This window comes from Cebus imitator, unplaced genomic scaffold (assembly GCF_001604975.1).
Source record: "Cebus imitator isolate Cc_AM_T3 unplaced genomic scaffold, Cebus_imitator-1.0 Scaffold9, whole genome shotgun sequence".
Taxonomy (NCBI): Eukaryota; Metazoa; Chordata; class Mammalia; order Primates; family Cebidae; genus Cebus; species Cebus imitator.
In genome coordinates this window covers 3,759,800-3,773,123 of record NW_016107324.1, presented here as the reverse complement: position 1 = coordinate 3,773,123, position 13,324 = coordinate 3,759,800, and the positions used below count along the sequence as shown (strand labels likewise).

The 13,324-nt window shown below is 41.7% G+C and overlaps 1 protein-coding gene and 1 pseudogene across 2 annotated transcripts in view; one reads left to right on the top strand and one right to left on the bottom strand.

The window, feature by feature from the left end:
• Positions 1-5,510, top strand: part of LOC108314828 — a 6,036-nt pseudogene extending 526 nt beyond the window's left edge.
• The window catches only part of SLCO5A1 (solute carrier organic anion transporter family member 5A1), a 148,807-nt gene that overhangs the window by 109,959 nt on the left and 25,524 nt on the right, over positions 1-13,324 (bottom strand). The window lies entirely within an intron of this gene.

Sequence of the window (13,324 nt, the reverse complement as noted above, 5' to 3'; positions counted from 1 at the left end):
AAAAAAAAAAAAAAAAAAAAGAAAAGAAAACCCAATAGTCCAGATGTGAAGTAGTAAGGATTAGAAGTAGGTTGGGACAGTGAACAGCAGCGTGAGAGGTTTAGGAGAAAAGATTCATAAGACTTGATAAGTTATTAGAGACCAAGAGATTCACTGATCTCAACAACTGGCGGCCAAGGGAGAGAAAAAAAATCATTAAAGAAATTAAAGAGTCAAGATGGAGGACGTTTCAAAGTAGATGAAAGCTAATGGAAGTAGGTCATAAAACTGAGGTAAAAGCAGTAATCATAGGACTTAATGTAGTGAGTGGTATACACTCTTTGGAAAAAAAATCGTAGTAAATATACTGGTTTTTTTTGGCGGGGGGGTTCACTTGTTTGTTTGTTTGTTTTTGAGACAGAATCTTGCTCTTTGCCCAGTCTGGATGGAGTGCAGTGGCATGATCTCGGCTCACGCCTCCTGGGTTCAAGCAATTTTCCTGCCTCAGCCTCCCAAGTAGCTGGGACTACAGGCATACATCACCATGCCTGGCTAGCCTTTTTTGTGTTTTTAGTAGAAACAGAGTTTCACCATGCTGGTCAGGCTGGTCTCAAACTCCTGACCTTAAGTGATCCACCTGCCTCCGCCTCCCAAAGTGTTGGGATTACAGGCATAAGCCATTGTGCCCAGCCAATATACTGTTTTTAAATAATATTTTTTCCTAACTATAAAGCAACTTAAGTGCACACAAATTTGATATTAAAACAAACAAACAAATAAAAGTCATTTAGAATCCTGCTACCCAGAGATGGCTACTTTAACACGTCTATCCTTTGAGTACTTCTTTTCTATGTCAATAAAGTAAAATAATAATAATAATAATAATACAGCCTCACGCCTGTAATCTCAGCACTTTGGAAGGCTGAGGCAGACAGATCAGGCTTGGCCAGTCCTCTTGAGGTCAAGAGTTTGAGACCATCGTGGCCAACATGGCAAAATCCCCCTCTACTAAAAATACAGAAATACCCGGGCCTGGTGGCATGCCCCTGTAATCCCAATTATTTGGGAGGCAGAAGCACGAGAATTGCTTGAACCCAGGAGACAGAGGTTGCAGTGAGCTGAGATAGCCCCACTGCACTCCAGCTTGGGTGACACTGTCTCAAAATAAATAAATAAATAAATAATTTTTAAATGAGAGGGAAAGGGATTTGAGAGAGAAGAATGACTGAGATTTATTGACTGCCTGTTACATTCCAAGCATTAATCTAAGGTCTTCACATATGTTAACAGTTATTCTTTGCAACAACTCTATAAACTAGGTAACATTATTATCCCTTTATGCAGATGGAGAAACCGGGGCCCAGAGAGCTCAAGTCTGCCGTGGCTGCCACACTTTTGTGAGGTGGGCAAGCAGCAGACATGGCGCCTGCTGGGAGTCATGGCTTCCCTGGCAGTTCCAGTGCTATTGCTTTGGAGAGCATGGAAAGAAACGGCACAGGTGGCAGAGAGATATACACATTATCATGGACGAGAACTTAAGACAGTTGTTGGAAGGAGACTGGATGATAGAACTTTAGGCCCCGTGGTACCCTGCTTGTCAAAATCTTCAACCAGAATGGAAAGTTTTGCTGAATGGGGAAAAGATCTTGACATTAATGTTGCAAAAGTGGATGTCACAGGGCAGTCAGGACTGAGTAGAGAGTTCACCATAACTGCTCTCCTACTATTTATCATTGTAAAGATGGTGAATTTAGGCACCATCAAGGTCCAAGGAATAGGAGAAACTTCAGAAACTTTGTAAGTGATAAAGAGTAGAAGAGTATTGAATCAATTCCATCATGGTTTGGTTCAGGTTCCTTTCTGATGAGCAATATGTCAGCACTCTTTCAGCTCTCTATGTGGATCAGGATTTGCTGTAACTAATTTATGGAAAACTTTGAATTACGGGTTCTGAAATTGTATACAGTTTTTGCTTTAGCAATTCTTCTTTCAGGACTGTTTTTAGGACTCTGTATGACATTTGTGGCAGATTGCTTTTGTCCTTCAAAAAGGGGCGGACTGTAGCCATACATACTGTATTAGTGAGTTCTTGCACTGCTCTAAAGAAATATTTGAGCCTGGGTAGCTTATAAAAAGAGGTTTAAGTGGCTCACCGCTCTGCAGACTGTACAGGAAGCATGACAGCTTCTGCTCAGCTTTGGGGGAGGCCTCAGGAAACTTACCATTATGGCAAAAGGCAAAGGGGAAGCTGGTTCTTCACATAGCCAGAGAAGGAGGAAGAGAGAGAGGGAAGACGTGCTACACACTTTTAAACAACCAAATCTCACAATCACTCACTCCCTCACTCACAGGAGAACACCACTGAGGGGATGGTGCCAAACAATTCATGATGGACTGCCCTGTGATCAATCACTTCCCACCAGGCCCCACTTCCAACATTGGGGATTACAATTTGACATGAGATTTGGGCAAGGACACAATTCAAATCATATCACTCCACCTCTAGCTCCTCCCAAATCTCACATCCTTCTCACATTGCAAAATACAATTGTCCCTTTCCAACAATCCCCCCAAAGTCTTAATTCATTCCAGCATTAATTCAAAAGTCCAAAGTCTAAAGTCTCATCTGAAACAAGGTAAGTCCCTTCTGCCTATAAGCGCGTAAAATCAAAAACAAGTTAGTTACTTCCAAGACACAATGGGGTACAGGAATTGGGTAAATACTCACATCCCAAAAGAGATAAATTTGCTAAAAGGGGCTACAGGCCCCTTATAAGTCTGACAAGTCCAAAATTCAGCAGGGCAGTTGTTAAATCATAAAGCTCCAAAAGAATCTCCTTTGACTCCATGTCCCACATCCAAGGCACCCTGATGCAAGGGATGAGCTCCCAAGGCCTTGTGCAGCTCTGCCCTGTGACTTTAAAGGGTTCAGTCCCCAAAGCTGCTCTCATGGACTGGCACTGAGTGCCTGTGGCTTTTCCAGGCTGAGGGTGCAAGCTGACAGTGGATCTACCCTTCTGGAGTCTGGAGGATGGTGGCCTTCTTCTCACAGCTCCACTAGGCAGTGCCCCAGAGGGGACTCTGTTTGGGGGCACCAACCCATTTGTCCTCTGTACTGCCCTAGTAAAGGTTCTCCATGATGGCTGTGCCCCTGCAGCAGGATTTGGCTTGGACATCCAGGCTTTACCATACATCCTCTGAAATCTAGGTGGAGGCTCCCAAGCCCCAGCTCTTATGCTCTGTGCACCAACAGGGTTAACACTGCATGGAAGCCTCCAAGGCTTACAGCTTGCACCCTCTGAAGCAGTGGCCCAAACTGTACCTGGGACCCATTGAGCCATGGCTGAAGTTGGAGTATCCAGGATGTGGAAAGCAGTGTCCTGGGGTTGCGCAGGGCAGGGGGGCCCTGGGTCTGGCCCATGAAGTCATTCTTCCCTCCTAAGCCTCTGGGCCTGTGATGGGAGGGGATATCATGAAGGTCTCTGAAATGCCTTCAAGGCCTTCTTCCCATTGTCTTATCTATTAGTATTTGTTTTATTTTTAGATATGCAAATTTATGCATCCTGACTGAATTCCTCCCCAGAAAATTAGGGGTTTTATCTACCGTATGGCCAGGCTGCAAATTTTCCAAACTTTTACATTCTGCTTCCTTTATAAACATAAGTTCCAGGGCCAGGTGCAGTGGCTCACACCTGTAATCACAGCATTTTGGTAGGCTGAGGCAGGAAGATCACTTGAGACCAGGAGTTGAAACCAGCCTGGGCAACATAGCAAGACCCTGCCTCTACTAAAAACACAAAATAATTAGCCAGGCATGCCTATAAACCCATCTACTCAGGATGCTGAGGTGGTAGGATCACCTGAGCCTTGGAGGCAGAGGTTTATAGTGAGCCATGATCATGCCACTGCACTCCAACCAGGAGAACAGAGCAAGATTCCGTCTCAAAGTTACATATGTGTATATGTACATATATGTATACATATATATATATATTGTGTGTATATATACACACATATGTATACATATATATACGTATATACACACACACAATATATATATACACATATATACACACACAATATATATATGTATATGTATATATACATATATATAATGTATATATATATACACACATATACATACACACACAAACACACACACACACACACACATACACACACACACACACACATATATATATAAAGTTTCAGGTCATTTCTTTGCTCACACATACAAGCATAAAATATTAGAAGCAGTCAGGCCATATCTTGAACACTTTGCTGATTAGAAATGTCTTCTACTGGATACCCTAAACCATCTCTCTCAAGTTCAAAGTTTCATAGATTCCTAGAGCAGAGGCACAACACAGACAGACTCTTTGCTAATGCACAGCAAAAGTGACCTTAACTCTAGTTCCTAATAAGGTCCTTATCTCCATCTGAGATCTCATCAGCCTGAACTTTATTTTACATATCACTATCAGCATTTTGGTCACAACCATTTAACAAGTCTCTAAGGAGTTCCAAACTTTACCTCATCTTCCTGTCTTCTTCTGAGCCCTTCACACTATTACCTATTACCTCTACCTATTACCCAGTTCTAAAGTCACTTTCACATTTTCAGGTATCTGTATTGCAATGCCCACTCCTCAGTACCAATTTTCTGAATTAGTCCTTTCTTGTACTGCTCAATGAGAACACATGGACACAGGGAGGGGAGCACTACACACTAGGGTCAGTTGGGGGGAAATAGGGGAGGGATGGTGTGGGGTGGGGAGCTGGGGAGAGATAGCAAGGGGAGAGATGCCAGATGTAGGTGATGGGGAGAAAGGCAGCAAATCACACTGCCATGTGTGTACCTATGCAACAATCTTACATGTTCTTCACATGTGCCCCAAAACCTAAAATGCAATAAAATAAATAAATGGGAAAAAAAAAAGAAATACTTGAGACTGGGCACATTATAAAGAAAAGAGGTTTAATTAGCTCATGGTTCTATAGGCTGCACAGGAAGCATGATGGCTTCTGCTTGCCTTCTGAGGAGGCCTCAAGAAAGTTACAATTATGGTGAAAGGAAAAGGGGAAGCTGGCACTTCACATGGCCAACGCAGGAGGAAGAGAGGGAAGATGTGCTACACACTTAAAGAACCAGATCTCATGATAGCTCACCGACTCACTAGCACAAGAACAGCAAAGAGGAGACGGTGGTAAGCCATTCAGGAGTGACCACCCCCATGACTTCATCACGTCCCACCAGGCTCCACTCCAACACTGGGGATTATATGAGATTTGGGTGGGGACACAGATCCAAGCCATATCACCAGTCCAAAAAATTATTACCAGAATATTCTCATCCTTTGAACAATATGGAGGAGAAACAAGATGTGGATGAAGAAGTTTCCAAAGAGGAAGCTGAAAGTAAAGAAGGAATAAAGAAAGACTTTCCACAGAGTGCCATAAATTGGCCATGGATAAATCCTAATTTTTCTCATTATCTTAATATTGTGATTTTGACAAAAATAGAAGATTAATCATTTATTTTGGTTTGAAGTCAACTGTGACTTGCTTGTATATACATTGCAGGGTTCAGACTAGACTGTCATTCGATTGAAAGTCTGCATTCAGAACATAAAAGCACTAAGTATAAAAGTTTGAAATATGATTTAAGCACAGTGTGGTGGTATAAATAGTCCTTTAATTTTTGAAAAATCTGGTGCCAAGCAATAAGATTTGTGTTTGTTTAATAATAATCTGTTTCAAGCCTGAGTTTTGAAAATTGGTATTTTATAAGTATTGCATTATTGAGGTTATTTAAGAAGCTTACTTTGGAGAAAAAGATTTCTCATCTGGTACAATTTTTCTTTGTTTCACTGTATGAAAAGAGTAAGCTATTTTCCACAAATAAAAAGAAATATCCTACAAATAGGAACTTTGCCCATTGTCTCAAGAAATGTGTATTTCAATGACAATTCTGTGGTCTTTTTAGAGATATAATCAAAATTTTTTTCATACTTTTAGATTATGTAACTAACAAAAACTACCTACATTAATTACAGTTTCCTACACACAATAACGCAGGATATGCTATTGATTTAAGAAGTTTTTATTTGTTCATAATACTCTCTTGATTCCTATAAAGGTTGTATTAGTCCATTCTCCCACTGTTATAAGGACTTACCTGAGACTGAGTAATTTATAAAGGAAAAGGGTTTAATCGACTCACAGTTCAGCATGGCAGGGGAGGTCTCAAGAAACTTACAGAAGGGGAAGCAAAAACATCCTTCTTCACATGGCAACAGCAACAAGAGGTACCAAGCAAAAGCGGGGAAAGCCTCTTATAAAAGCATCGGATCTCATGAGAACTCACTCACTATCATGAGAACAGCATGAGGATAATGGCCCCCATGATTCAATTATCTCCCACTGGGTCCCTCCCTCAATATGTGAGGATTATAGGAACTACAATTCAAGATGAGATTTGGGTAGGAACACAGCCAAATCATATCAAAGATTGATTTCCTTTTTTGTATTTCTCTTATTTGCTATGGATGACACTTTTCATTTTACAAATTAGATAATAATTTTCTGAAAATATTTTTCATGTTTTGGTAAACAGTATTTTTTGTTGTTTTTTTCAAACTAAAGTTTACTGAAAAATCCATCAAGTTGAGCTATCTGTTGATAATTTGAAATTTTGGTCACCTATTTCATATTTTACATTATTCCTGCTGAACTTCTACTTGAACATTTTTCTGTTTTTTTGTTTTTGTTTTTGTTCTGGTTTTTTTTGGATGTAAAAGTGAACATTCCTGATTTAGCTGATTTGGAAAAGTCTTGGTATTTTGCATTTTGAAAATTCACAGAAGCTCAATTTTTTTTTTTTTTTTTTTTTTTTTTAGACAAGGTCTTGCTCTGTCACTCAGACTGAAATGCAGTAGCACAATCACGGATCACTGCAGCCTTGACCTTCCAGGAGAGGGACGAGGAGGAGGAGGAGGAGAGTCCTACCCAAACTAGCATACTGACTGCCTCTTGCATGTGCTTTATAGCTTACACCAGTTTGAACAGATAACAATGGAACCTATACACACTCATTCATTCATTCTTTAACCAAGTCTTTAAACTTTGCTGATCTATATGAACAGCAGGATTCCTTAAGAAAACCTCACCAAAGGGCTACCAACTGGCATCTTTTCTTTAACATAATTATTTACCAAATAGCTGCTCTCCCTTTGATTCATTGGGACTTCTCAGTTTATTGAATCCAGTAGTCAGCCTAGGCTATATTATGCTGCAATAACAAGCAGGCTTAGGGTTTATAATCACAAAGGTTTATTCCTTGGTCACAGTTCATAATCCATTCAAGAGTCATCTGGAATCTCTCCTCCATGACTTCTGATTCCAGAACCCAGGCTGATGGCACCAGAATGTTGCCACCCCTGTGACAGAGGAAAAGGCAGAGGAAAAGGGTGTTCCTGGCAGTTAAGTGTTCTGGCCTGGATATATCCCTTGCACAACTACATGAGACTGTTTGGCCAGAACTTGTCACATGGCCCCATCCAACCCCAAGGGGGCCAGAAAGTACATTCCTACCCTGGGCCCAGAATGATGAGAACCCACACTTATGAATAGATAATAATGGAACTTATACACCTTCATTCTTTCTTTAAACAATCCCCAAACTTTGCTGCTCTATAGGAACAGCAGAATTCCTTAGGAAGATCTCACAGAAGAGCTCCCAACTGGCATCTTCTCTTTAACATAATTATTTACCATGACTTTACCTTACCTGTACACACCTCACATTCTAGGTCCTCAGAACCCTCAAGTCCCAGCTGCACCTCGACCAAGATTCTATTACTAACATCCCTTCAAGGCAAAAATTGTCAAATATAGATATCTTAAATTAGTAGAGCTGTAAAGACCTTAAGGAATATTTGGATTGCTCCTATAAAGAAAGAAACATCAATCCAAAGTAATTCTTACAGCTAGTAAAAAACTAAAATCCAAGAGTCATTTTTTTAATTATGTCCTCAACAATTCCTCAGAAAGCAAACAAGAAAAAGATAGATTTCACCTGTTGTGAGATTTACTGTTTATAGTCAAATCAACTATAAATTTCATAAAAATGGAAATCTATGCTAAAATATTTTACAGCAAAGTACATTACCATAGATTTTAATCTTTCTCTGTTGCTTCTTTTTTTTTAAACCAACATTTTATGATTTAGAGTTTTACATTCTCTGACAGATTTTATTTTAATTACTTGTCTGGGAAGTATATTCATTTGAAAGCAAAAATAACCTACATGGTGGTATTTGATGAATGTATTTATGTGCAGCTCCCAGTGCTTTTCCTTTGGCTTAGTGGACACAAAGCTCCCTAGTCAAAAAAAGTCAGTAGTCACTCACCCAGAGTGACTCCAGGGTCCTCAGAGCGCAAACAGTACAATCTCTCATTCTGGCTGAGGAAACTAAGACCCACCAAGTTCAGGCAACAGACACCAGGTCCCACATCCACAAAATGCAAGAGCAAAGCCTCAAACCTCATCTTCCACCTCCAAACTCAGTGTTCTTTCCCCCGCCTCATGTCTCCATAAGCTTTATTATTTGGAACAGGCTATTTCATTTCTCTGCTCTTCAGTTTTCTCAGTTAGAAATTGAGGGAGTAGGGCTTGCTAGATCGAGATGTCCCAAATGCATTTCAAAGAACATCAGTCTCCGAGGTGATTGTGGGAGTAAAAGTTTCATGGTCACATAAATTTAAGAAAAAAAAATACCTTATCCTTCTTCTGAAGATTAATAATGGAGATCAGCACAATAAAACGCTTAGGGAAATTTTTCAATAAAGAAAAATATTTAATGTTGGCTGGGCCAGTGGCTCACGCCTATAATCCCAGCACTTTGGGAGGCCGAGGTGTGAGGATCACTTGAGTCCAGGAGTTCAAGACCAGCCTGGGCAACATAGTGAGACCTCATCTCTATTAAAAAAAGAAAAAGAAAAAAAAGAAAAAAAAAAAACAAAAACAGAATTAACCTGGCATGGTGGTATGTGCCTGCAGTCCCAGCTACTCGAGAGGCAGAGATGGGAGGATCACTTGAACCCCAGAGGTCAAGGCTGCACTGAGCTGGGATTGCACCTACAGCTTGCTTTGTAGCTTGAGCAACAGAGCAAGACCCTGCTTCAAAAAACACAAACAAACAAACATTTTGATGTTGTCGAAACAAGCATTTCCTGAACATACCTGATCATAGGAACATTTTTGCGAGTGACTCTTACCAACATTCTTCCGCCCGCTCTGACCAGACACTGTCTCTCTCTCAACTCCCAGTAAGACCAGCCTCTTTCTGCTGAGGCTCCAACACACCAAACACCTTCCTACCTCAGGCCCTTAGCCCTGCCACTCCTCTGCCTGGAGGGCTCATCTCCTGGAAGAGATCCTCCCTGGCCACCACTCCCCTACAAAGAGAACTACGTTGTTTGCTTTTTCTTCATAGCCCTTATCCCAGCCAAACATTATGTGATGTATGTCTGCCTCTTGCACCAGCATAGAGGCTCCCAGAGGTAAGAATTTCATCTTGTGCCTCAGCATAACCTCCAGCACCCACAGCACTGCCTGAGAATAGTTGGAGTGAGTAAATAGTTGTTGAATGAATTAATGAATTGATGAATGAAGCCTGTGAACTTCAAGTTCTATAGAACACAGAGTATTACCCACTGGGTGCAGTGACTCACATCTGTAATCCCAGCACTCTGGGAGTCCAGACAGACAGCTCATTTGAGGTCAGGAGTTCAAGACCAGCCTGGGCAACATGGTGAAACCCCATCTCTACTAAAAATACAAAAAATTGGCAAGGCATAGTAGCTCAAGCCTGTAATCCTAGAACTGGGAGGCTAAGGCAGGTGGACCATCTGAGCTCAGGAGTTTGAGACCAGCCTGGGCAACATGGTGAAACCCCATCTCTACTAAAAATACAAAAAAATTATCCAGGCATGGTGGCGTGCGCCTATAATCCCAACTACTCAGGAAGCTGAGATAGGAGAATCACGTGAACCCAGAAGATGAAGGTTGCCGTGAGCCAAGACCATGCCACTACCCTCTAGCCTGGGCAACAGAATGAGACTGTGTCTCAAAAAAAATTAAAAAAAAAAAACAAAAGTTAGCTGGGCATGGTGTCAGGCACCAGCTACTCAGGTGGCTAAGGTGGGAGAATCACTTTAATGCAGAAGGCGGAGGTTGCAGTGAGCCGAGATCCAGCCACGCACTCTGTCTCAAAAAAAAAAAAAAAAAGAACATGAGCCTTGTCACCAAACCAGTAATATTAGCATAGCATTACCTGGACTCTTTTTAGAAATGCAAATTCTCAGCTCCCCTCTACCTTCTTAGGGGTAGAGCCCAGCCCAGAAATCTGGGACTGAACAAGCCCTTTAGGTAATTCTGAAGCTCACTAAAGTGTATGGCTGGGCGTGGTGCCTCACACCTGCAATCCCAACATTTTGGAGGCCAAGGTGGAAAAATTGATTAGGCCAGAAGTTCAAGATCGCCTCGGCAACATAGCAAGATCCTGTCTCTACAAAACTAAAAACTTAGGCTAAGTCTGGAGGGTCACATTTGACCCCCAGAATTTGAGGCTGCAGTGAGCTGTGATCATGCCATTGCACTCCAGCCTGGGTGACAGAGCAAGACTCTGTCTCTTAAAAATAAAAATTAAAGGCCGGGCGCGGTGGCTCAAGCCTGTAATCCCAGCACTTTGGGAGGCCGAGGTGGGTGGATCACGAGGTCAAGAGATCGAGACCATCTTGGTCAACATGGTGAAACCCCGTCTCTACTAAAAAATACAAAAAATTAGCTGGGCATGGTGGTGCGTGCCTGTAATCCCAGCTACTCAGCAGGCTGAGGCAGGAGAATTGCCTGAACCCAGGACGCGGAGGTTGCGGTGAGCCGAGATCGCGCCATTGCACTCCAGCCTGGGTAACAAGAGCGAAACTCCGTCTCAATAAAAAAAAATTTAAAAATTAAAAAATTTAAAAAAATAAAAAATAAATAAAAATTAATAAAGTTTGAGTTCCACACTCCCTTTCTCACCTCTCCACTGGGGGAGGGATAGGAGAGAAAGAAATCTGAGAGAGCAGCCAAGAAGAAATATTGAAAAATAAGAATCCTGAGTATAGGAAAAGAAGGGTAGGAGAGAATTGTCTTCCTTGTGGGAGCAAGCAAGAGACCATGCAAAAGTTAAGTCTAACTAGATATATGTGAGTTTTTCACTGTCCTCTGAGACTAGACATTAGAATTCTCAAGAAAGGGTATAAGATAAAATCAGTCCTGGAAGCAAGACATTTTTGCTAAGATCTATACCTTAAATTACCCAAGTTGTAAGCTTCGTGTGTGTGTGTGTGTGTGTGTGTGTGTGTGTGTGTGTGTGTGTGTTTTGAGATGGAATCTCACTCTGTCACCCAGGCTGGAGTGCAATGGCACAATCTTAGCTCACTGCAACCTCCACCTCCCACGTTCAAGCAATTCTTCAGCCTCAGCCTCCCGAGTAGCTGGGATTACAGACACATGCCACCATGTCCCTAGCTAATGTTTGTATTTTTAGTAGAGACAGGGTTTCACCATATTGCCCAGGCTAGTCTCAAACTCCTGACCTCAGATAATCCATCCTCCTTGGCCTCACAGAGTGCTAGGATTACAGGTGTGAGCCATCATGCCCAGCCTGCTTCTTGTATTTTCTATTGAGTTTATTTCTCTGATGCTCTTCTTCGTATTTGCATATGCCTTTTTCAGCATTGCCAAGAAAAACAAAGGGAAAGTGGTTATCTGTTATGGTTATTAGCACACCAAGCGGGAGGCTACCCACTCCACCTTACACTTCAGAGGGGAACATAGGGAGTGTGCTGAAATAAAAGTGAGACATCCCAGGGGAGAGGTGAACACACATGTCAGAGTCCAATTCGTGAGTTTCTCGCCCAACCTGCAGGCTGGGCTCTTGCCCGAGAAATCTTGACACTTCTGGATTCTCCTGCATGAAAGAAGAGGATGAGCTCTAACAACTCCCTGTGCTTTATTAAGATAAATATGTTCGGAAACCAGGGGTTAAGTTCTTCCTCTTATCAGAGAATGACAGTCATCATTCAGGTTGAGGTGGTCCTATAGGCAGCAATGATTGAGCATAAAAAACGACGGAATGCATATCTGACATAAATAAGAATCACTATTCAGGCCATTCTCCATTGAAGCATAAGGTGACAGGTTGTGTTCCAAAAGATTGTTTGACACGAGCCACACCCTGCCAGCCACTAGCCTACCAGACTACTAGGAACCAATCTTTTTAAAACAGAGCTTGGAGCAAAGGACGACTTCTAAAACAAACCATAAAACCTCTCACAGGTAACTCCCAATGGCTGCTCTAACATTCTCAAACAAATTGCTACTGGATCCCCTGAAATTCCCCAGGAGGGAGAGAGAAGAGAGGAAGCAGCTTCTGTTCCTTTTCCCCGAGACTCAAATGGGCTTTTGTAGAACCCCAAGACAAGAGCTATTCCTAGCCACTCAAGAAACCACTCAATTTGAAACTGGTCAATTATATTAAATATGTTAAATATGTATACAAAGTATATTAAAGTTATATTAAAACTAGGCAAAGGGCAAAAATACAATGAATTCTGGTGTGAGAATTCTTCATGCCTACTTTTATGGAATTCCAAACATGTTTCATGCAGGTATAAAATTACAAAAACCACTTAGATTGCCAAAGCAACCCCACAGCAATTGACTCAACATACAATGGTACAAACCAGAATTCCAATATATACACCAGAAATAGAGCCCCTTCTTCCACTTAATAGCATACAGAAGTTTCCCCTCACAGAGTACATCTGCTGGGAAAAAGCGAACAAGTCCTGTAGCAGCACCGGGGAGGCTCGGGGTCCTAGATCACAGAAGTTTCTGAATCGTGCAGGTTGGTGCAAGAAGCAAAGCATGGCAGATGAGAAGCAAAATGAAGGAAGACTAAGACACAGTCATTGCTCTCAGAGGAAATTCTTTCTTTCTGACTAGGATTCTCCAAGACAATAGCTTCCAAACTTAAAAGATCCTCAGGATCATCTGGATGCTTTTAAAAAATGCAGATTCTAGATTCTAGAGCCTGACCACAGTCCTACTAAATTAGATGCCTCCCCTATCCCCGCCAGAGGAAGGTCCATGAATCTGTGATTTGAAGGATGCACCTCAGGCGACTATAATGTTCACATATGCGTAAGCGTCCACTCTAAGGTTCTTGATATCAGAATCGTACACTGATATTACACTACACATCACAGTTCTCAAGCATCCTTTAAGCCTTGG